General features: G+C 44.2%; 1 protein-coding gene across 5 annotated transcripts in view; it reads right to left on the minus strand.

Annotated features, from left to right (window-relative positions):
• The window catches only part of LOC144829423 (muscleblind-like protein 3), a 559,780-nt gene that overhangs the window by 447,953 nt on the left and 85,274 nt on the right, over positions 1 to 26,553 (minus strand). Inside the window, exon 1 of one of the 5 annotated variants that reach the window (XM_078688556.1) lies at positions 17,155 to 17,354. The exons of the other annotated variants lie outside the window; for them this stretch is intronic. The gene's annotated coding sequence lies outside the window, so the exon portion shown is untranslated. Of the gene's footprint in view, positions 1 to 17,154; positions 17,355 to 26,553 lie in introns of those variants that run through there. 5 annotated transcript variants of the gene reach the window in all.

The raw sequence follows: 26,553 nt of genomic DNA on the forward strand, positions 1-26,553 counted from the left end.
AATTGCTTCACGCGGGATGGGCATGGTAGTTTTTTTATGGTTCAAATATTGGACTGTATTCATTCCCAGCTGACGTCGGTAGTAGTACTGGGCACCTCAAGTAGTTAGAGCACGCTGGACTTGATTATCGTATCACCTTACAGTCAGCATGTTTTAGTGCAAGAAAGAATCTGCACGCTCACTGTGTCATGTGCTGTATGAACCGTTTATTTTTATGTCTTTAAACTGTATCTTAAGTTGCGTGTTTTTCTAGCTTTTATGACAGGAGCTGTCAAAATAAATCTTATATTGATTGATTGATTAAAAAATATAAATCTAATGTAAATGTGGCTGTAAACCAGCTTAGTTAGACATATTTTTTTTGTCAACTGATCATATGGTGTCAAGAACAGCCTATCTGTATATGGCAGTGAATATAAATGCACTTCAAGAAAATGTGTATATGTTTTTATGTTACATTCCACATTTTCGCAAACAGTTGACGATGCATTTTTATTATTAAAAATATATTCGCTGTGTTCGGATTGGAAACAATGTGGCCTCTGTGTAGTGTTAAATATCTAAAATATTTGTGTTGAAAGTGAGGGAGCTGCAGAGGAAGCCACTTATAATTTATGCAAAATCTGATGAAGGTGAAAATGTACTCCTGGCTAATGACTGAAAGGGGATTTCTTCCTACATTAAATCCTGTTTACGTATCATATATTTAAAATACAAAAAACAACAGCGATTACTAATAAAAACAATATGCTCCTTGATGTTTTTGCTTTGTTGATGAGCTAGAAAGAGACAGAAAAAAATAATGCTATGGTACCTCAATGTTGGCTTCTCTTGATGAGTACATTTATTTGGATCAGACACTCCAAGAGCTCTAGCTCAAAATATGCTGCAAAAATGCAACCCCTAAATTAAAGGATAGGGACAATTGTCAATATGTATCTTTTTCTTGGAGAAAAGTATGCTGCGGCTGGCTCGCCTGATGATGTCATGGCTGAAGGACACCTACGGCACAGGGGCCCCAAGCAAGGTGAGATCTGCATGTGTGGCGCATGTATTAAAGCAAAGTTAGGTTGACAAACCACAACAAAGTGCATTCATTGTCTTTCTGCTTTCTACTATACTTAAATTGCACCTATAGATCAAAAAGTTGCATTCTTGTGAGTCTGAAACATCTGAACATAAACAAGGTGGACGGTTGTCACCCCGAAAAGCAGTGGCGTGGAAGAAGTACTCAATGGCATTTTAACACACGTATTTGTATTTGTGTTTCTCTATAGATACTTGTAAAATATGCCACCACGTTTTTCACATTTAGTCCAAACTCTGTGTAAAATCAAATGTCATCAGAAGCTGTAGTGCAGAATTCAAGGTGACGGCGCAGCACTGAGATGACTCAGCAGGCCTCTGGAGAATTAATCAAAGGCTGTGCCTACTGTGCTGCGTGGGGCATCACGTTGTACACTACTATACGCTTTTCGCCAACATAAAAGACGTGCCTGTTAAATATGATATTGAAAAAACAGCGCAAAACACGTGTTAAAGGTTTGAAATGAAGCCAACGCCCTGCATCAAGGAGCTAGACGGATCCAGCACTCATTCTGAAGTCAACGCCCTGCATCAAGGAGCTAGACGGATCTAGCACTCATTCAGTGCTCCCCCATGGTGGGTGCCTGGCCTGCACCCCCCTCCCGCACCGAGGAGTAGTAGCGCTCTCAGCAGCGTGGTGAGCTTTAAAGCCGCTTTCCCTTCACTCGGCAGGCACAGAGAGGAGGACGGGTAATCAGGCCTGACCTAGAGATGTCAGCCCACTTCCAGCTGACTCGACAGACCGGTCAGGCCCCGGATGCTGGTACAAAAGCTCTCCCTCACAAGTCCGGCGCGCGCCCAATAATCTGCCTCTTGGACTGGGCCTGACCCTGACCCTCTTCTTTGACTGCACACCTAATCCTGTGCCCCAAGGGCACGGCCGGTACGCGGGGATTCCCGGCTCAGGCTTGCCTGCGCCCTTTTGCCTGGAGCGACAAGCACTGATGTTTCCTTTTGACAATGGGGGCTTATTGAAGTTGGTTAGAAGGGTGGCTTGTTTTACCAACATAAATGTACAGTACCTGTAAAAAACGAAAGCACCCGTACATTGGCACCTGTGATATGCTGTATCTATACAAAGCACGTTTTCCCTTAAGGTCTGCTGTGGCACGAGCTGGCGGTCTGGGGCTCAGACAGGGGCGTGAGGAGGACCCGCGGGCAGGCGCGCGGTTAATGAGGCGTGGCATTCTGCGCATTCCTCTCTCGCGCACGAGGAGCATCACTGCCATCACTCATTGTCTGGGCCACGTGCAGGGACCTGTTAACAATAGCTTGCAAACCGAGGCGATGTAAACACGTGCACCTCAGAGGGACAGTAGGGTTTCCTATTTCACGGATCCGCGTGAAGCTCAGTCACCCCTCAGGCTTTTATCTACGAGTCGCTCGATCTCTGCCTGCTTGTGCGCAAGACAGTGCCTACAACAGTCCTGTGTGTGAAGCGCACACCCTCACACTTCATCCGGGAGTCTCTCGATCTCTGCCTGCTTGTGCGCAAGACAGTGCCTAGAACAGTCCTGTGTATGAATCACACACGCTCACACATCATCCGTGAGTCTCTCGATCCCTCTGCCTGCGTGTGCGCAAGAGGGCTCTTAGTGCAGGCCTTTGTATGGCATGGAGGGAGCACGAGACCCACGTCTGGGCATACCCGTCCCACTCGGGTGGCAAATGCAAAAAGAACGACTGATGGACAGAATGTAGAACAATGTCATACATTCACCCCAGTTCAGAGATCTGGGCCTAAATCCATTGTGGTTTTTTTCTCCCCATGCCATTCCAGTTTAGACCCAGCCACATACAAATCAGTCTTGACCCTGCGCCCAAAGGGAACAGTCCAGCCCGAACTGCCAGGTCAGGTTCTCCCTGGTCTAGAAACAAGCATTCTAGGACCAGTTCCTGGGCATCACCCCTCATCAGCCAGGATAGTTTGACTCCAGTCACACGGAGAGGGCGGGACCCACGTCTGGGCAACCCTTACCACTCGGGGGACAAATGCAAAAAGAACAATTGATGGACAGAATGCTTAACATTGTCATGCATTCACCCCAGTACAGCTATCTGGGCCTAAATCCACTGTTTGTGTTGCTCCCCATGCCATTCCAGTTTAGGGAGGGTTCTAGAGCAGGGTTCCCTGTGAGGCACACTCCTCAGACTGTTACCCACATTTCACTGTTCCTGCATGCAGGCACTGCTGTGAAGCGCACCCCTCACACTTTGTTGGTTATTCTGTCAATGTCAGCTTACATGTGTAAAGGAGGGTGCCTACTCCAGGAATACATGAGAATCACTCCCCTCAGATGTATATCCACAAGTCTGTCAAAGGTGTGCATAGGAGCCCTTAGCGCAGGGATCTGTGCTATGGGTGCTCCTCAGGTTTTGATCCACAGGTCTGTCAAAGGCTGGGTGTAGGTGCACAGGAGTGTACTACTGCAAGGATCTGTGTAAAGCACGACCCTCAGACGTGCACAGGAGCGTACTACTGGAAGGATCTGTGTAAAGCAGGACCCTCAGACGTGCACAGGAGCGTACTACTGGAAGGATCTGTGTAAAGCAGGACCCTCAGACGTGCACAGGAGTGTACTACTGCAGGGATCTGTGTAAAGCAGGACCCTCAGACGTGCACTGGAGCGTACTACTGCAGGGATCTGTGTAAATAAAGCCTGACCCGCAGACGTTTATCCGGAGAGACTTTCGATGCCTGTCTGCTTGTACACAGAAGGGCCCCTAGTGTAGGCATGTATTTGAAGTGCACCACTCAGACTTATGTTTATCTGTGAGTCTGTGTATGTCTGCCTGCATGTGTACAAGCGGGTGTCTAGTGAAGGGACCACTGTGAAGCACAACGTCTGATCCCATTCTGGGGCCGTCATTGCTTCTGATAATAAAAGTTTTTTTTAGCAGAGCACAACTTGCTTGAGAAATCACCATTCTACATAAATATGTGTATACCTGTCTCAACATCCAATGCGGATGTACAGATATTTTAAAGCAATATTGAGTCCATAGTCAGCAATGCTATCATGCTGAGCTAACCATCACCTGAATGAAATCATTTCGGCTTCCTATACATGGTCTCAGGTGCCGTCGAGTATCATTTTGCATTATGAGCTCCTGCAAGATCTTATAAGGTGAGGTGTGCATGTTCTCCAAGTCAGCTGTCTAGTTTTGTAGATGGGATGCTCCTGTTCAATGTTGCCTCCTCCTCTTATGGCTGTTTTTCATGGCAGCACAGATTTACATATGCATGCTGTGACTATGTGTGCCACACTTCCACATCCATATATACCTGCAGGGTCCACCATCACCGCTGGAGAGAACAGATGGGAGAACACATCAACACACTGCATGAACTTGTCTGTCTCTTTCCTCCTCGAAACACAGTGTGGTTCTAGCTGCAGCCTCCATGCCCATCCTCACTGAGGTGCCCCTATCAGCTACTAAATGATGACCAGTGGAGATAGATTGACATACTTCATTTTTTATTAATATTAATATCAATACTTTTTTTACAGAGTTTTTATATAGCGCAAACTTGACCCGAATCGAGTGTCAGAGCGCTTTTCATAGCACCAGTTGCATTACATGAGGACACATTAATTTTTGTTAGGCACGGGGAGATTAAGTGATTTGCCCAGAATCACAGCATGTTCAGTGTCATTGCCGAGACTCAAACCCAGTTCCCCAGATTCGAGGTCGACCGCCCTAGCCATAAGGTCAAATCCTCTCCCCAAATATTATTATTAATGTTGTTATTATTGTTGAAATAAAAGTTGGAATGCAATTGAGGGCAAGCAAATACATTTTTATTTCCTCGTGGATCAGAAGATATATGAATATTTGGAGTGCGTGGTATTGGTAAGGTGGGTCAGCATGTTCGCAACCTGCTGTGGAATCCATTGCAAATTAGCTTGAATAAATCTTGAAACGTTATACTGAAATTTAGCAGAAAATGGAAGCTAGGACCAATCGAAGAGAAGCATGAAAATAGGAAATGTAAAAAATCAAAAAAGCTTGTTGTAAAGACGTTTATACAAAGGGATCTCAAAAAATGCATGGATATGAGAGGGTAGGAAAAGACACATTAAAGCAAGCGTAAAATATACAAAAAAGTATAGCATCAAGGATTAACTGAAAGAAGTGAAATAAATGTAATTACTGGAAAAATAAAATAAAATCACACTTTGGGCAGTCTAATGAAAACCAAGGTGTTCCCTCTTGAAAGAACATCATACTATAGCACAGACCTCTCCCTTAGAACCAAATCATTTATAAAAGCATTGCCACTTGCTTGGACTTGGAACATACTCAAAGAATTGACATGGGCCATTTGTCCTCTGGGCACGACACACAATCTGAAGGCTGTCTCAGTTATTTTTTAACAGTACATGTGTGCGCTAATTGTCTCCTTTTGCTTTACATCCATGTGCCAATGATTGAATGTCCCTCAGCAATTTTTCTAAATATTCCGTGAGAGCAAGGGAGAGGGTGTGCTCTGGCACCAAGGTGGTATACACTGGCACCGATCTGTGGGATATTACTGCAGCTGTGGTAACTGATGATGGTTTATTCAGGCATGCTAATGATCTCCTACGAAAGTGTATTTAATTGAATCAAGCCACAAATTGTCAAATATTAACCACACAAAATCCAGTCGAAGTGTATTTGGTTCTGCACTGGCAAGAACAATTCATATATCTCTATGCACAGCTTCGTATTACATTGAAATGTCTCCATTCCAGAGAGAGCAAGGTTTGCACTGTAAAACGTATGAATTGACTCTGAAAAATACATATGACAAACTAAGTCTTTGGATTCCAGGAAACGTTTTCTGAATGTTCTTTTTACAGAATGTCTTTAGTTAGACCATCACGTTAACCATGTCTCCAAAGATTGATAGGTGATGGCATTCGAAACATAAGAATAAGTATTTATTCATCTGTTGATGTCCTACACAGTTCCACACACCCTTTTTTTTTAAAACAGTCTAAATAGTTGCTGTAAAAAAGTATGACTCAGGTAAGGACGCAAGTAGCCAATGATTTCAGCCCAGTCTTAATTTTACTTACCTTACTGCATTTAATGCATCGAATTTATTGAATATTTCTGCCACGCTGAGGGATGGAGGCCACTGAAAATAGGGTTTATAGAATTCTACACATAAGTCTTGTATTTTTTAATGAATGAAGAAAACTTTGTAAGCGAGGTAGGTTTAAAATTATTATTAGCTAAACCATTTCAATCATTAAATAAGATCCTTTTTAAAACGATCCTTACATCTCCCATCTACAATTATCACTACAAAGTATCATTACCTCTATGAAGGGGTTATTCTCCACCCCACCCCCAATCTCGGAGCATTGACTGAAGAAGACTGCTGATGCATTGTGTAATGCAGCGTCATAGTATAGATAGCAGAATGTGTTTCTTTTGCATTGTTATCCTGTGGAAGGATTTACATTTTGGGATCAGGAACACCATCGGTTTTGCAAATGTTTTAAACAGATGTTAGGCAAATGAAAAAAGACCACTTGGAAAGAAAGAAAGGTCCCCCAATACTAGTATTATTACCTAGATCTTGAAGACTTTAAGAGAGAGCCGACTGTGATGCATCCGCTTTTAAATGCCTGCCAGTCAGTTTTTGAAAAAGGCAAGGCAAACAAAAAAAATGCTCCGAGCAGTCAGCTGTCTTTTGCTGAGATGTATTTGGAACCTGCAGGTCACTGATTGAATTTCTACAGAACCGACTCAGCTTCTTCTTTTGAGGTTGACAAACAAATGCCCTTGAGTTGGTCTTAATATCATCCATTATGTAAGCCCCAAGAAATACTTTGGTTTATGTTTTGTTCTACATTGAATTGGAATGCAGGCTTTATTGGTCTAGCATAAATCAATTTTTTACTTGCATATGCAGATCAATCATGTGCTATTCCTTTTAAAAATATGACCATAATATTGGGCAATATAAACATCAGTCAAGCTTCCAAATGTGTGAGAGGCCGTTAACCCTTTGTTGGTGTCACTTGTGTTCCATCCAACACAACTCTTGTGGAGGCTAAAAGATCTGATCTAGTTATAATTAAACTTGTTCATGAGTTGTGAGTTATGAGTTTTGACTGGGGTGTGCTGTAGTAACCTATGTAAACCCACACTGGTTGGTTACTGGGTCATGTGCTGTCCCCCCCTTTTCTTAGGACAGTTAATACGACCAGCACATGCCACCAACTTCAGTGACACACCACCACTCACAAGCAAAAGCACTGCCAAAGCCCAGCATGGATTGGACAAACCTATTTCTTCCTGTTTGCAGCTCTGTCCAATACATGTCAGTAAGTAATGTAGTATGGTCATCAACCCTGCCCCCTCCAAAAATGACGTTTTGTAAAGACGTAGAAACATATTTTAACCCTTAGGTAAAAAGCCATTATTTTGCTGAAGTCCAACTGTGACCCACACACTGGTGTAGTTACTGCGGTCGCAGTCAAGGTGTTCACTGAAATTGTATGCAGTCCTACTTAAAATCTGCTTGATCTCGGACACCAAATACGGTCACTATGTATATTTAAAAAAAATATCTGCTATGGAAAATCTTGCACTAAATAAAGATAAAATTTTTATAACATCAGTTTTTAAAGGTGTTTGAACTCTTTCAAAGCCACTCCCTATATACAGACAGACTAGTAAACGGCTAATACCTAGAAACCCATATTTGCTCATTATTAATTTCATTCTAAATGTATTACAGCTGCTTACTAATAGGTGCAGTAATATTCTCCTTCCATCCTCAATTAAAGACACCGTTTTTTCAATGTACTGTCCAGCACTCTGCAACACAAAAAACTCTAATATGTCATACACTGGTCTTGGTCTTCACCTCCAGCAGCAATGTCTTAAACACCACTGTAACCCCATCTTTTTAATATTCCATATCCCAAGAAAGATCTGTTAAAAGATGCTCCATAAAGCCCCAACCAACTTTTGGTCTCTTCCACAGACCCAAATGGCCTCCATGAATTTCCACACATCAAGATGACCGAAACCCTACACTTGGTAGCCCTATTCTGGCAGATAAAAACTAAAACCAGCAGAAATAGTATCTCACAAGTTGTTTGATATGAATCTAGACATCCTAAAAGATACAGTCAATACCTATCCATGGAATGGGTACTATGCAGATCCCAAATGAGAACTTACCACAAGGTAGTGCAAAAGGCCAAGAAATTACTATAAACTTTGTGTGAACTAAAGCTCCGAACAAAATACATTTTTAACATCTATAGAAACTCAATGTCAGCATCAAGATTTGGAAAAACAAAAAACTTCAAATCTACCACCTGAGCTGTGTCTTGTGGCCTCACAGATCATTAAAATTCACTCAGCGCAGGCATTGCAAGCGTTGTAAACAGTTATGTTATTTTAAGGCAACACTTTACTAGCAATATCATGGAATGAGAAGTCATGGCCAATGCATGACTTTGTGGAGAAGAACAACATTCTCCATAACAGAAAATCTGTGTTCAAACCAGTGAGAGGAACTGAAGCCATTACCCTAATATTATTGAGGGATCACTTACTTCCTGAAATTCGGTCATATAGAAATCCGTATTCGACTTTGTTTATTGGCAGCCTATGATACAGTCGAAATGTCTGTAAAATTAGGCTGGTGTTAAAGGAACAGCTCTACAATGGTGTTCATCGTTCCTCCGTAACCAAAGCCAAAAAATTAATATTGGCATGATTGTGTGTGTGTGTGTATGTGTACCCATCAACGGTGGGACTCAACACAGAGCTCACCCTATCCCCTCTACTATTTATCATATAAATGAGACGCCTGGCCCAGGGTATCTCCCCCTACAACACTCAATTCTAAAAACATACAAATGTCATACAGCTCCACATCCAAACTGACAAGAACTCAAACAAACTAAGAACACCACAAGATGCCTAAGCACATCTACTGCTGGTTGAAATAAAATTACCTCAACCTGAACAACTGATAACATATTAATATTTAGACCTGGAGCACCCTAGGTGACAACATGTCATTACTAAGGCATGAAGAAGCTAGATCCCCAAATACCTCTGTAAAAATGCTGTGTACGGTTCAAAACTCCAACCATGAATTCATGATGCTGAGAAGGATGTTACACAGCTCCAGTGAAAGTACTTAGTAAACCTACTGGAGCTTCGGTGTTGTCAAACTTGACTACTGCAATATGACCTACACAGGAGTACCCAAATTAGAAACTGAAAAGTTGCAAGGATTGCAGAATTAAACTATAAGACTTGACTGAAGAGGAATAAATCATCACACATCAATCCAGACTTGAGGGCACACTCTTGTGCTCAGTAGTCAGAATGCACCATGGCATCAGCCCAAATTACCTACGAAAAGAAATATCACATTACATCTCCATCTGGAACCTTCATTTGAGCATGGAAAGTGAAACTGCACTACCAGGTCTAAATGGGAGCCTCAATGAGTAAGAATCATGAACGTCAAGGGCATGCAAATCTGGGATTCAGTTTGCCCAGTTCAGAGGAACCCAGCAAACTTAACAGCCTCCAAAAACCCTGAAAGCGAGTTCCTGCATGGACATATTCTGATCCATTCCAGGTTAACAGCATGAGCCCCCTCCCATGATGATGGACAGGATCCCACTCTAAAGTCATAACAACCCAGAGACTAAATGTCTGGTATACCACATCTCCAGATTGTCTTTTAGCCAATACTTGCCAGAAAGGGATGCACTACAAAAAAATGTCTTCTGTTATCTTTAGTGCTACTGGGTTGCAAGTTGTCATATACTATCACTATAGAAAATCAATAAATAATCAATGTTTGACGTAAAGTAGAGGAATGTATTCCTGCCCTCCACCTGTAGGCCTCAGGTACAGGTTGGAGGGAGAGACATGAGGAAGTGTTAAAGTGTGCAGAAAGAAAGTACAATACAAGACACTGAAATATGATAGTCACTGAACGACCAGAATACTGGGTCTCCACGATTAGATCGCGGATGTTCATCGCCAAAACAACTTCCACTCTCCACAGCTGCAAACTAACCACGACTCTTCCGTTCAGATCAGCTGGCAGAGGCTACATAACCGTGACCATCTTTACCAATGGCACGGTCCTCATCCAAGCTAACAATGAGAACCTGGAAGCCTTCGACTCCATATTTCCCACACTTAGGTCAGCCCCTTCCACCCTCCCCATCCCCGCCTCTACGCCGCCTCCGACCACGACCACAACTCACAGTGAAGTCCGCGATACTCCCTTCCGCAACCCCTACCCAGTCCGTCAGGCTCCCCCTCCCCCAGTAATACCTCACCCTCCATGCTCAGCCACCCAACATCCGCAGGACACTCAATCCCCCTCCTCCTCCCCCTCCTCCAACCTCCTCACCTTCCTTAACACCAAGCTACGACAGCCTCCTACAGCAATCACCCCCACGCCAGCAGGCAGCCTTCAGACAACGAGCCACTTCCCCTCAAGTCTCCCTACATCCCTCAATCCACCCCTGTCCAAGCACCCCCCTGTCCTCCTCCCTTCCTCCCCCCTGTCTAAACCCCCGCCGGACCCTCCCCTGAACACCTCCCCCGTCCTTCACCCTATCTCCCAACCCACCCTGAACACCCCCCCCTCCTTCACCCTGACCCCTATCTCCCAACCCACTCAGAACACCCCCCCGTCCTTCACCCTGACCCCTATCCCCCAACCGACCCTCTCGAACCCTAGCACTCTCGGACCCACCGCGGATGCCTACATCCCCTTCCTTGAGGCCATATCAAAACGGCTCGCAGCCCTGGAAAACCAGGTCAACACTATCACCCATGGTCTTTCAGAAATCATCTCTAACCTTGGAATAGTCTGTAATCCCCACAAACTCTCCCCCCGGACCTCCCCCCACGTCAAAACGTCCTCCATTTCCTCTCCCACTCCAGTGGGCTCAAATCACCCGACCGCCAGGCCCCTTAGATCAAAAACTCCTATGTCAGACAGGGAAGCAGCCTTACTTGCCGCCACTTATGACTCCTCCCCTGCGGAGTCACCCAAATCTAAAATTCAAGACATCACAGGTCACCGGAAAGACCGACCCATCGTCAATACACAGAGATTACCAGTCCTCACCGCTATACCTAGAGAGACCAAAGAGGGAACCACCAGTAATCAGGAGAAATTCACCAATTGCCTCCTAATCAACTGCAGATCGGCTTCTCTACACGCAACGGACCTAGCCGAAGCCATCCTCACACATGACATTGACGTTGCGTTCCTCACGGAGACTTGGCTTAATAAGACATCCCCTCCCTGCCTAGACATGCTGGTTCCTCCTGGCTTCTCCCTCATCTCCAAAGATAGGATTGAACAACGAGGAGGTGGGGTCGCTATCATCCACAAGGACAGCTGGAGCATCACAGAAACCGCCTCCTTCGAATATGACTCCTTTGAATGCCTATCCACTGTCATCAAGACAAAAGACAATGACTCTATACTGTGCCACCTACTCTATCACCCCCCGGGCAGAAATAACGAGTTCGGACACCAACTATCAAACCTGATTGCACAAGACTCACTGGGCGACTCCAAAAACTTAATTCTTGGCGACCTGAACATCCGGTGGAATGAGACCCACAACCCTCTAATCAAATCGCTATCTAGCCTCCTTGACGAGAACAACCTCACCCAACATTGTACTGAGGAGACTCATTACAAAGGAGCCACACTGGACGCCATCATTGCCCAAAAGAACTCTATCACGGTCAACCACATACTACCAGTTGACTGGTCAGATCATCACATGATCTTATTCCACATCAATCACCCCATCATCTCGCTTAAACCTCCGCAAGTCCCGCCTAAATGGTCGAGAAACCTCTCCCAAGTACCCCAAGACATCTTGGAAGGTCAACTAAGCGCTCTTCTTTCAAATAACACTATGCACCTCTCGACCAACGACCTCGTCGACCACTACAACTCGGGGGTAGTCGCCATACTTGACAATCTAGCTCCTCTAAAGCTCAAAAGAAACCGAACCACTCCATCCAGAACCTGGTTCACTGCGGACCTCAACGCAGAAAGAAGAAACCTAAGAACCAAAGAAAGAAAGTGGAGAAACAACCCAACCGCGATTCTCCGCCTTCAACTAAAATCAGCCCGTAGGAAGTACAACAACCATATCAAAAACAAGAAATCCAGCTTCTTCCGCGAGGCATTGGTCAAATCCAAAAACAGACCCAAAGAACTCTACAACATAATCAGACAACAAACAACAAAGCCCCTGCCCTCAACCCTACTGGCTTCCAAAGAACTCTGTGACAACTTTGCCAACTTTTTCATCGATAAAGTCCAAAAAATCGAACTATCTCTAGACATCAACAACCCACACCTCCAGAAGAGCTACTCGACCTCCCCAGTGGCACTCCCATCCGACTCCTTTCCCTCCCCCTGGCTAAGCTTTCGCCCCGTCCAGGAAACTGAGATAATCGCGCTGATCTCGACCGCCAAACCTTCAGCACACTTCTCAGACCCCATCCCCCCATCTTTAATCAAACAAATGAAGCTAACCTTAGCGCCCATCTGGGGAAGAATCATAAACAGCTCCTTACAAAGCGGTGTGGTCCCCGATTGTCTAAAAATGGGACAAGTCACTCCTCTCCTGAAAAAACCCGGTCTCGACTCAACTGACTTGAACAATTTCAGACCAATATCTAACCTCCCTTTACTCTCGAAAACACTTGAACGCTGTGTACTCCTGCAACTGACGCAACACCTGGACAACATCAATCTCCTGGACCCCCTCCAATCTGGCTTCAGACAAGGCCGCAGCACTGAAACTGCGATGTTGAACATCATAGACGACATTCACGGATCTCTTGACGCTGACAAGTGCTGCCTCCTCATACTCCTTGATCTCTCAGCAGCGTTCGACACGGTGGACCACAAGCTCCTCATCATGACTCTTCAAGAAAGAGCCGGCCTTGGCGAGGTAGTTCTCAAGTGGTTTTCCTCTTTTTTACACAACCGCTCGCAACTAATAAAAATCAAGAACTTCACCTCCGATACCCAGCAAGTCAACAAGGGTGTCCCTCAAGGATCGGTGCTCTCCCCCCAGCTCTTTAACATCTACATGGAACCACTCGCTAAGTTACTCAGGAACGCCAACATCAACTTCCACCTCTACGCGGACGACACGCAGATTTACCTGGAAATTTCCTCTCTTAAAGACATCCAGAGACTCAACGATGTCCTAAATGAAGTTCAAGACTGGCTGACAAAGAATCACCTGAAACTCAACCCCGATAAGACAGAAACACTCCTCATCTCAAACAAAGAAGATAACCCTCAAATCATCGAGTGGCTAAAGTCGATCGATGCTCTCAAGGGTAACCTCACGCTAGCCGACTCCGTTAAATCCCTGGGCTTCACCTTAGACCCTAAACTAACCCTGTCAAATCACATTAAGAACTCGGCGAAAAGCGCTTTCTTCAACCTCAGACTTTTGAACAAAATTAAACCTTACATTCCCAACAAGGACCTCAAACTAGCCACGCAATCTCTAGTTCTATCAAGACTGGACTATGGGAACTCAATCCTAACAGGCATCCCCAAATCCCACCTGGCTCCACTAAAAACAACACTTCACGCGGCAGCAAGAATGATCACAGGCTGCAAAAAATATGATCACATCTCCCCGGCTCTCAAAGAACTCGAATGGCTCCCTGTGGAAATGCGAAGTACCTTCAGAACGGCCTGCCTAACCCACAAGGCCCTCCACACCGGCAAACCGGAATACCTGGCTAACAAGCTCAAAAAAAGCAGGCCAAGCCAGAAACTTGAGAAGCTCTAATTCCCTGCTGCTCATCCTACCAAAAACCAGAAGGAAAAGAACTGCGGATTGCTCTTTCTCAGGAAATGCCCCCAAAATATGGAACGCCATCCCCCCGCACATCAGAACTCTACCGTCCTATGCAGAATTCAAGAGCCAACTTAAATCCTTGTACCTGATCCGCTCCCTTGGTTATGGATAACTTGGAGCTGCAAACGTCCCAGAATCCATGCGTTATTGTTGAATCCAGTACTGAGAAGCCCTGCTGTCCGAACTTTTCTTCTTTCCAAATTGTCTGTCGCCGATTGCTTTTATTGGGTTTGTTTCATGTTGTTCTCTTTTTCATGCCCACTACTGTGAAGCGCTCTGATACCTTCGGGTCTTGTTAGCGCTATAGAAAACTTCTAAATAAAATAAAATAAATAGTCTGCCAGTGATGTAAAGTACAAATCACAACAAATAAAGAAGGGTTCAAAAGGCAAGCCAATGCAGAAAGTGACTCTAGGGATATTGGCAGGCGTGGAATTGTTAGTGGTAAAATTCATAAAGGAGTTGCTTGATTTCCACAACATGGATTTAGCCACCTGTATCCCCAATATACAAGTAAAGAAAGCAAAAAACATTTACTGCTATGTTCAATAAATGAATATACCTTCGCTAAGATACACAATATAAATCTTCATGATACGATGTAGATGCTACCCATGGGTTCTACTTATGCCTGAGTTCAGGGGTGACATCTAGGCTGAAAAGGCATGTTTGGTGGTGTATGGATGGGAATTACCACAACCCTTAATAGTAATTTTATTAAATTATGGAACAGAAAAACATTCAGCCATGTCATGTTGTTTTCAAATACTAAATCTCTCCATAGCAACAGTCTCCCTCCCACTATCTGACAAATTCAGCCATGAGTGAAGCTCAGTACGTTTTTACTCCTTTTTGCAGTAAACAGAATCAGTGGCAATGAGATCTGCCCCAAATCACTCTTCTTACATGATGAACAATTCTTCAGAAGAAATAGAAGAAAATGGTGGCCTGGAAATTTTTTTATCGGGTCACTGGACCAGTCATTGAATTTATGCATTAGGAAACTCAACACTGAGTTATTCACACTGAGCAGACATAGACATATGATCATTGGTTATTAAAATTATGTCACAATTAGCACATACCTAATTATGGCTGGCCCAGGCATTTTTATACATGTTTTGGTGGGATCTGTGATGTCCTTCAATAGATCGCGTAGATGGGAAAATTATGTCAGGCACTTGACTACCACTTTTATGGAAGAAGTTTCTAGCACTCATGCATGCTTTGTGGATGTGCCAGCAACACTGATGTGATGTCAGTCAGAACTGTCACTTCAGTCCTGGTGACTGTAGCCTGGGTTCAGAAGGGCTTGGAGGTCACTGATACCCTAGCTGCACATATGTATAGGACATTATCGACAAGCGTGCAAACAGCTGCATGTTGTGGGTGAGTCCAAGCACCCAGCTGGGCTACAGGAAGTTCCCTAGCCAGAACAGTTTTTAGAAGTGGTGCAACTACGATCTTTCAAATAGTTTCTATATGTGCTTGGTATAAAGAGGACAGTTATTTCCAACTCATTTGAAATTACCCTAAATTCGCTTTGTAAATAATTGTTTGAACCTTAAAGGAATTACTTCCTCTTTATGCACAACAGAATGGTGAAAATAAAAGTTTGTCTCTCACAAGAGCATTGTTTTTTGTAGGTCTTGAGTAGTCCTAAAATGCCCAAAGTTCTGCCTCAAATAATGGTATTACAACCAAGAGCTACGAAGGGCTTGTATTCCTGCTGAATATACTTTGAGAGTTGTTTGCACATGTACTCTGGAAAATCACACTTTCTGTGACTAATGTATTTGCTTTACTACAGACAGGTTTGAACTGCTATGAAAATTACAACATAAATGCTTGTACAAATTGTGAAATATTGGAAAAATACAAGGCCTAATGTGGAAGCAAGGGCACATATAGTAAAGGACTCTCGCTAGAAGTTTTGCTACTTACAACACTTGAAGATACCAAGAGCAAGTGCTACACAAAAACAAATTATCATTTCTAGCATAAGTTTCGGGTTTTCTAGGGTGGACAATACTTTAAAATGCTTTTTAACAGGCATCTCACGAGTTTGTAGATATTCTCAAAACATTTGCAAACATTCACCCCTAGTGACAGATCTGGGTTAAATCCATCTGTTTTTTTTTTTTGCACGCCACACCAATTATTTTTCACTGTACAAGCATGCACAGCTCTCAGCTGTTGCAAAAGTGTACCAGTATGTTCACTACTAAGATTCACATTTTTTTCCTACTGCTTTGTGGGAGTTGGCTAGTACAGCACTAGTTTACAACCCTTAGTTACAAGTTTAAGTGTTCTAGCTCACATTGTAACGCCATTTACACACCACACGCCAGTATCCTATGTGCGCCTCACTAAATCACACACAGATTGCTCGCCGTACCACAGCCTGTGATCTTGTACAATGCTGGCATTCACTCCTTGACTGATGGTCTATATCTGCCAGCTCTCACAGTATGTCCTCCACTGCTTACAATTCACACCACCTAACCTCCCCACCTGTGTTCAGCACACAGCACTAGCTTTAACACCCTTAAGCCACAAGCGCACAGTACTAGCATTCACACCCAACTGCTCCTGGTGTCCAGCTCCAAGATGACACAGGGGTATGCACCTCACATTACAAAATGGCTTTTGTGAACAATGAAAAATGGCAGTCACAAGCATCTGGAAAAAAATGTATTCTAGCCATCGTGTTAAAGACAAAAAAACAACAAAAATAATCTGTCACAAACACCCAAACAATCTCTTATGACTGGTTTATGCACGAAATAGCAGTGAACTTGTACCGTCCTGCCAGCATCAAAGGCGCACATTTTTCATGTGGAAAAATGCTGCTGCTTCGGAGCAGCCCTGGAACAGGAAGCGAGGAAGCGCGCGCTCCAGATGCAGCCTCGGTGCGGTTACATGAAAGCAGAAGCGCCGGCGCTTCCGGGCACATGACGCGCAGCCTGGCGTCCTGTCTGACTGGAGACGCACAGCCTTCGCCCCTGCGCGCACGGCGCATCCCAACAAACACGCCCTGGGTAGGGAGCGCCCAAAAGCAGAGCGCTCCTATGCAATCCCGCGTCCTTGCCCCGGAGGCACCGAGGAGGGCAGTTTTCAATGACACCAGCTGTTCACACAGGAATCCTACCTCACAGCTCTGTTTCGAGGCGCCTTCTCGTAGCAGAAGTACTCACAACGCATGGCCCCCTTGCACACTCCACTTCCGCCGCGCTGTGCACCAATCCAGCGTGCACAACATTCCAGAAGGAACTGGGTTCATTGCGAAAGAGACATAAAGCTTGCTGCCAATGCCGAGTGCCGCCAGAAGCTGAGCGGTTTTTTGCGAAAGTCTCACCCTTGCGGGTCTACCAATCAAACCCGCATCACGAGGCCGCTTCCTCGGGCTGAATACAGTTCCTTTATTGACTCAGCTCATGTCTGCAGCATGCCGCTCTCTCTCTCTGCACGACTCCGAGGCACAGATCAGATTACGCAGGGTCACTCTCGCTGAAATTGTGCAGCCGGGCGTTTGCAGACAAAAATAAACAGCATTTATGTGGCAATTGAAATGTCCCTCCCCAATCAACGTCTGCACCCCCAGATCTATTTCAAAAGGCTATAAAATAGGGAACTTGTGTGGCTCCCCCAGGTAATGGCTCCTGTGTTGCATTCACAGAGCACTATTAGGATTGGAAAGCAAGAGTGGTCTCTGCTAAGACTGGCAATCCATCTGGACAGGCCAGAGACTGCGACTTGGGCAAGCAACTATTTCTGATCCAAGAGGGGCTCATGTGATTGGCTAACACTCAGCCTGACTCCAAATAATTAGCTAACAATCAGATAAATTGCATAAGTTTAACACATTGAGAAGTAATCATCCGGAGTTCACCACTCTCCAAAATTAGCGATTAGAAAAAATAGTCCTGATCTTGCGGGATCACGTAGGCCTGTTTTGCAATAGCTCCAGATTCTCTATAGTTGGTTCACATTCACAATGCTTCTGAGGCCAAATGATTACTCGGGATCACTCCAGTGGGTAGGCTCAAGCAGCCTGTTAACTCCTATTCCGCTGCAAATTCTTAAACTAAAAATTCAGCCAGGTTCACTGTCACCAACAAATCTACATGACTAGACAGAAACTTTTCACCGAACAGATAAGTACTTCCCGTGCGACCACAATGAAAACCTGTGGAGGTGGGTAGTTGCAGCCAAATACATTAGGTACAGCTCCTTGTTTGAGTGTGTGCTTGGGCTCCTTACAGTCCACCTGAAATATGTTTAAACACTTGGGCTACTTAATACATTTCTTTCTATTATGCTTGCTGTGTTTGTCTCATTTAGATTGAAAACATCCGTTAAACGATGTTTCAATCAAGCACTTGAAAGAACCTAATGCAACACACAGGAAGCATTTGCTTTGTGATACACAAGGCATGCAACTGTACAGTTTTCTAAATTGTATACCGTTCAGTTTTGAAGTCGCTTGAGCAGGATCAAGGGAGGTGTCAGCGGGGTGCCGAAAAAATGACTTTCTTAATAGGTCATTACCTTTTTAAACCTGAAAAATGTTCTAGAAGTACACATTTCACCTTACCCCCCTTAACTATGTGCCCAAGAGCATGCACTATTTTTCGCTATTAACGTGTTCATGACTGTAGGAAAATAATCTCATCCAATCAGACTTCCATGAGCTTTCAGAACTCTTGCCTAAGAATGGAGAGTCTGAAATTATCTCAAGAAGAAAGTGAATATCAGGATGCAATGTGAAGCAGACATGCAGAAAATATGTGTATTAATATGAAGCAGAAATGCAGTAAATATTTGTGTATCAATGTGAAGTAGAAATGCAGTAAATATCAGTGTATCAATGTGAAGCAGAAACGCAGTAAATATTTCGGTGTATCACTGAGAAGCAGAAAGACAGTAAATATTTGTGTATCAATGTGAAATAGAAATGCAGAACATATTACAGTGTTTCACTGTGAAACCGAAATGCAGTAAATATTACAGTGTATCGCTATAAAGCAGAAATGCAGTAAATATTACAGTGTATCGCTATAAAGCAGAAATGCAGTAAATATTACAGTGTATCACTGTGAAGCCGAAATGCAGTAAATATTACAGTGTATCGCTGTAAAGCAGAAATGCAGTAAAAATTACAGTGTTTCACTGTGAAGCCGAAATGCTTAACAATCAACCCAGGATAAAATGTTGCCCATAATATCTCACGGTAGAAATGCAGTGCATCTACATTTTAATTTACAAAGCTGTGCAATAGAAACATTTCAGGTTCAATGTGTTGTAAAAAGTCTTTCTTGTAAAATACTACTATTCTAGCTCAAATGTTTTAGAAAAATGTAGAATGCAAACGTTGTGTGTGGCTGTCTATTTCTTTGCATGTGTAAGTTCTCTGGTGTTTTATACCCCGTTCACAGAGCACTAGAGGCATGGAGGAAGGAGGGTATTGGTCCACAATAGAGACCGCCTTTGTAAGTAGATAATGACAGCCAAGCCCTTCCCGCCTGCTCACTTGCCTGGCATATCTGGACACACAGACCCCCCCCGCCGCATCCTGATAAAGTTTGCTCTCTCAGTGGTCATTAATGCTCTTTCGAAAGCACGTTCTGGGTTTGTCGGCACCCCTGTTACTTGGAGGATTCTCGCAGCTCCTTCCTTGCATCTTTTTGTAAGAGGCCAATCCCTGCGTTCAAGCGGCAGGCTTCTAATGAATGTCGGCCTCACACATTCAAGCATGCTATGTTCTTCATTTAATTAGCGCACACGTTCACCTACAGACCACATGGCTATACCTTCTAATTTCTCTCTTCCTTGAGTGTCCATTTTGAAAGTCTTGAGCTTTCGGTAACAGCAGCTGTCGGTAACAGCAGCTGTCGTATAAAAACAAACATGCAATGCTGCTGACCCACCCATGTCTAAAGTTAAGAAAATGAACCCTCTAGAACTGGACACACTACTCCAGACCTGGCCTCAGCATTAATTACACATCAGTGTCTGCAATGCAATTACCATTTTTGCAATACCTCTTCTTTTGAACCTCCATTAGTCCTTTTTATCTTCCCATGACAGATGGGTTTAATCCAAGCTCTCCCGCTCCCATTTGGTATCATTTAATATAATTCTTCTCCTCTGACCCTACACTGGTCCCGAGGTATATGAATCGGCCTACTTTTAAAACCTTTTAAGGGGTATCAAGTCGTGGTTGGTTCTCCATTGCGGTGATGGAGATACATCCACGAGCTAGCAAGAAGGAGCGGATGCTAAGATACTCATGCCTGCTCCTGGCGAGAGAGCATTCCCTTCGTGGCAGACCTGGGACACCATCAGACCAGCAGTTGTGCGCCGTTCTGCGTGTGTGTGATTCAGGCTGGGAGGACATCAGCTTCAATCTACCACATACAGAACATGGCGGCTGGCCACAGGAACAGGCCCCTCCATCCAATCTGCTGAACTAACGTGCAGATGTCCATGGCGGATACGTGACCTGCTCTGACACCAACCTTTTCCACCTTGCCAGCTCTTGGTGTGGAGGCAGTGTGCTTTACTGACCCAGCACCAACCTGTGACGGTGGGAGTGGGGGGAAGGGTCAGGGGTGTGGCCTCAGCCTCTGACCTATTCCCTCTTTAAGGATTAGAACAGTGAAGTATCCGTCTTCTAGACTGGGTTTGTGTTCAGGCACAGGGTACCTCGAGTCTCACTTTAGACAACACTACAGATGCCAACACTTGCATGAAGTGCTCCTGTGCAAGAGAAGATTGTCTGCGTCATACTTGTGGGTGGACCACTGCTGTCTGGCAGGCAAGAAGAGGAAGACCATGGTCCACTGCACAGTGCACGAGTGAGCTGGACAGGAGGCATGTGGGGCACAGACGGGGAAACGAAGGAGCTATACTGTATAAGAGAAGGGTGGAAGAGAAGCACTGTCCCATTTTCCATACAGAGAGCACTCAACTCAGTGATAATTCCACCACATCAGGCCAATAGATAGGATGGCACAACCCTGGATGGAGTGCTTGATTCTCGGGACTACCAAATAAGTGGCACCTAATGCTGATCCAGCATTTAGCATCAGTGCTGTACCTCGCAGAATCTAACACATTCTAGGCAAATAAGAGGGCTTTGAAGCAGACATGCACAGCATGTATTAGTAAAGAATGAGGGCTACAGACTTTAAGGACATGCGCTCTAGAGGTCCCCATCTGGATCCTCTTTTGTTATATTCAGTGGCGTCTCGCACAGGTAACGCGGTGAGGCGGGCGGTGCTGAGTGGGGGGGTAGTGGAGTGTGACATACGACGGGAACGTTGAGAGTAAGGAAATATATAAATAAAAGCACTTACTTTGCGCTCTTTTATTTATTTCCTCTTCTGTCACACTGCACTACCCCCCACCCAGCCCTGCCCCCGCCCGCCCCACAGCGTTACCTGTGCTAGCGGCCACTGGTTATATTTACTACACCCAGTCTCTCACTCTGAAAAGTGGCTTGAACAGTGTGTGTGTGTGTGTGTGTGTGAGAGAACACATGATACAGGTTGGGGTCTGACAAAGGGCAGGGTGAAATCTCTAAATCTCACAGACACTGACTATTCCACAGGTAACCAAACCCAAAACAAATTGCACTATATCACAGGCTTCTTTGATAATTCAGAGAAGGAAGCAGTTGAAAATATTTCAGGGTATCAAGTCTCCCTCAAATGTAAACTTATTTCATATCTTAATCACTTAGGATCCCTCCATTCATTGTCACCCCACTACTGGATTTTAGTATTCTATTCAGATATTCTGTTCTTGCACAAATCAGACTACAGTATATCTTTGGCCTCCACCAACCACAGCATTTTGTAGAGCCCTTTCCATCAAGTAATACTAATAATTCTATTCCTCTTTTTCTGGTTCTAAATACCTCTGTCACATATTCCTCCAACCATATGTATACAGCTGTGCCCTCCCTGAAGAGGTGCGCAATTTGATTATTTTTCACAACGGACAGGCAGGGTCAACGCTCTCGCAGCTAGATACAACTGTAGCAGATATCCCAAGCCCTCTAAAGGAACATTCCAGTTAAATGTCTCTTGTGTTCTCACATGGCTGAAAAATTATCAGAACAGGAGGTTGTTCTGAGTCATCGACCATCAGATCAGAACAGAGCTAGCAGTGGAGCTTCAAGAAGCAAAGGACAAGAATCCAGCACTCACAACCATGTCCCACAGAAATAAAGTGGTCGGCACCCTAGAACGACCAATGCGGCGATGACAATCTCTTTTTGACAATTTGCATCTGGCAATTTCATAGTGAGGAAATCATCTATGATAAACGCCTGCGAGTGTAAATTTGCTATTTTACTGGTATTTTAATGGGGGAATATCCGTGATCCTCTTCATCTTACTGTGCCTCCTATTTCACCCTTTGCTCCTCACCGCCGCTGAGTTATATTCTTGGTTTTGTGTTTTTCTTTGCTTTTTGGCCTTTTACTTCTCGTTGTGCTGGATGATGTTTCAGAGAGTGCTGGACCTCTGTGGTATCCCAAGGTGCATATACTGTAGTATTTGTGTCACTCTTCCTAGTCTTCTGTTCTGGTAGCGGAAACCTTTAATTAGCGGTCAGTCATTGTGTAAAATGTACCAAGTCACTCCTTTAACCAACAGCGTGCTCCTTCATGTCACCTAATCCCAAAGATGAGTAGGGCAGTTTGCAATGAGACAAAGCAGGGCCAGGAGGCAGACTGCCTTTCATCTAGGGAAATACCACATAGATTGTTGTATGACGGAACCACGCAAGCGCTTACTATTCATGCTTTTACAAAGCAGCCAACACAACGGACGCATCATTACCAGGCATTCCTTCACCACAAAGTGGTTAAAACGACTAGGCTTAGGGAGGTGCTGGACTGTGGAACAGTATAATTTACTGTTCTAACTCCAGTCTGCGCAACAGTAGGGAAAGTGCTGGACTTAAAATCTAAAGCCTGTCCAGTAAAGCGTTCCCTAGAGCAAGTCGCTGTAAAGACTTGCATGGTAAAGGAACGCATGGTAATGACAAGTTTGTTGCATTGCCCACGTTGTAAAGGCACTACATGGTTCCGGCTGTGTGGTAAAGGCTGTTTCCCCACATAGCTACATACACAGTCACACCTGCTGCTGCCAAGGGGATACCAGACGCAGCCTTATGCATTGGCAGCACTTCAAATGAGAGCTAGAGAAGGAGGCGTCACAGTTACATGAAGGTACAGAGGTATAGAGGTGGAACATCCATAGAGCAGGATGTAAAGGCTTTAGTCATTATAGTAAGATGGCAGCAGGCGTTTTCAGTGCTACTTCTACAGCCTCTAGAGACGAAGGGTGAATGGAGAACAGCAGCCAGGAGGCTGTGATCACTGCACATCTTTAGGTGCCCCCTTGGTATGCCCATAGTGGTGTACAAAGGCAGAGCCTCCCATGAGGAATCAAGTATGAGAAACTATCCACCTCCGAAGGAAACACCCCTTTCCAAGCAATGTGCATGTTGCCACAGTCGCACACTCATGGCTGTACAATTAAGAGGTACACCCCATGAGTACATGAGCACATATACAACAGTCACACACTTGTGCCTGTGCATTTCAGAGGCACATGTATGAGCTGGGAAATGAGCACGCGCTTTTTTGTACATTTAATTTTGCCTGAACATACACAAATAAAGATTTTTGCAAACAGAAGGGAACAACGATGCTTGGTGAGTTGAGTTCTGCTTATTTCATGTTTTTTCTGGCATTGGTTACAGAGCTGTCTTTGTATTATGTGATACTGTACGCGATAAAACCATTTCCCTTGCACATTTTTGGCTTCATATGTAATTTGAAGTTATTTTAGTGGGCACCCAGGACTTCTCTATGGACTCAGCTAGCCCCACAAAATTGTTGATCAGACCAACAGCCCATCCTTTTTTTTCAGCTAGGGAGAGGTGTGGCTGTGGTACTTACTAAGGGGTTCCCTTGTTTGTGTCATGGAAAAGCGCAACAGTTAATGATAGCCCGGACGGTACAATAACAACAAAGTATGGAACCAAATAGCCCTCTTCTAAAGAGTTGTAAGGGCGTCAATAAACTCAAGGTCAGAGAAAGAATCTACTTACATGTACAGCTATCTATCTTTATCTCTGTCCATCAGTACGTCTACCTGACGGCTTGTGTATATCCATCTCTAAATCCATCAGTACATCTATCCAGCCACCTGTATACCTATCTCTGTACATCTGTTTGTACACCTATTCAACAACCTGTACATCTGTCTATTGGCATGCCTAGCTGTACATACATGTACCAGCACATCTATCTAAATGGATGTCTATCTAGCTATACATCTGTCTATAGCTGTATGTATCTGCCTATCTGCACATCTGTTTAACTGTATATCTGTCCATCAGTAAATCTATTGATCCAGCTGTTTGTCTATCTGTACATGTATCTGTCCACCTAAACAGCTATCTATCTGTGCATGTATCTGTACGTACATGCATCTCTGTACATTATCTGTATGTACTTTTGTCTATCTGTACATCTATCTTCCTGTAAATCTATAAGTATTTCTATCTATCCGTATATACATCTATCTTTCTGTGCATCTATCCATCAATAAATCTATCTTTACATGTATATATCTGTTTGTATATTTAGCTATCTGTACACCTACCTACCTAGTTATATGGGGGCAGATTTACTTTCATTTCACGCAAAGCAACTGAGCAAGATAACTAAGATATAGAGCATGTCTACTGCCTGCTAGGTTTGGCGCACTGTGTGCTGCCTAACGCCAAGGCAGTCATCCTTGAACTGGGGTGAAAGCGTGCCTGTGTTACAGGCAGGATTGTTTTTGTGCAGGAAGGCAGAATGCAGCAAACGTCAACAGAGGCAGCTTCAGGATTGGCCTGAGCATTGGCAACTTGCGCTCCCAGGCAGACTGGGAGCCTGTACCTGCTCTCTCCAGCCCCAGCAACATAGCTGAGAATGGAGAGTGCTTCACAGCACATGAGGGGTTTGACCGGCCTGAGACTGCCGGCCAAATACCTCACGTGTAATGATTGGAGTGCCCACCACTCCCCCACCAGCAGTGTCATGCCCTGGATCCGCCCCCAAGAGACATCAGAGTCCTGGGGGCAGGTTCAGGGGATTAAAATAAAACTATAATAAAATAGGGTTTAAAATCTGTTTTATTATCGTTTTATGTACTGGTGGTGGCAGGGTGGGTGGCGCTCCTCCGCCCTAATGGAGCAGCCGCTGCTGTTTGTGTTGCTTTGCGTTACATTGTATTTACTAAACCACACAAAGTGGCTTCGCTTGGCTTTGAAAATAACAAAAGATTATTTTGCGTCTTGACTACGCCACAAAATAGATGCAACCTCAATGCAAATATTAGTAAATCTACTCTCCTGATGAACACACAAACATGGTTGGATTTGTTTACAGATGAATTTAAAAGACCCAATGAAAAGTCACAAGGCAAAGTTGACCCTGAGAACTATTTCAGAAAATTAAAGTTTTAGAGTATCTTCCTAAATGAACATAATTTGCCTGAAGACACAATGATCACAGTGAGTTCCACATAAAGTAAATCATGGATTAAAATAATATCCCCTTTCACTGCCTTTAGATACAATGATTGTGCAGTTTTGATTAGAGAGCAGGTTCATGGGGGACTGCACCTTCACAGACTGACCTTTAGAAACTCATGGGCCATGCTGGGGAACTGAAAAGCCACGTTCTCTAAAACTAGTATCCAGTGGGATATGAAATCATGTTTTTGAACTCCCTCTATTGCCCTAGTCCCTGCAATCTACACAAGCTGCAAACCACACATGGAATGCACTGGGTGGCCCATGTAAATGATGATTTAAGTAAGATCACGCCAAAGCGAAAATGGTATACTACCTTCTCTTGGTAGGACAGAGATGATTCTGCATGTGATCCTACCTGGACAGCGCAAACCAGTGTTGCTGACTTGGATTGGAAGCTTAGGTTCCTGGCAGCATCAATTCCTAAGCCCAGGATTTGGACAGAGTTGATGAGTGAGGAAAATTATTTTGCCTAAAAGGCCCCTGTCCAAAGGTCCGCAGAATGATTTTATACACATAATCTCGACCATAAACTCTGCGAGCGGTGCACATGATAAGTAGGCAGGTTGTATCCTCAAACTATACATTATTAATTATCTCACAGCGCCTGCAGGATGTGGGCTAAAACAGATCAAGGAATTCTGGTCAGTGTACACCTTTCATAATCTACACCACAGAACTAACCACATATGGCAAAGAATCAGAAGATTTAATCTCACTGTGCAACATAACTCCTGGCACGCACCTGCAGGATGCATGCAAGGTAAATCAGGAGTAATGGTATCGTACGTATGTTTTATAGAGAGCTCAATCGCCCCTAAAGTTTTCTTAGCATCAGGCAAAAATTTTACTAGGGCGCAGTTGTGACAACTTAACAAGACTGACTTGTTGAGAAGAGCTGTGTTTTCTAAGTATTTCTTAATCCGAGATGATCAGCAGGTAA

This window comes from Lissotriton helveticus, chromosome 4_1 (genome assembly GCF_964261635.1).
Source record: "Lissotriton helveticus chromosome 4_1, aLisHel1.1, whole genome shotgun sequence".
Lineage (NCBI taxonomy): Eukaryota > Metazoa > Chordata > Amphibia > Caudata > Salamandridae > Lissotriton > Lissotriton helveticus.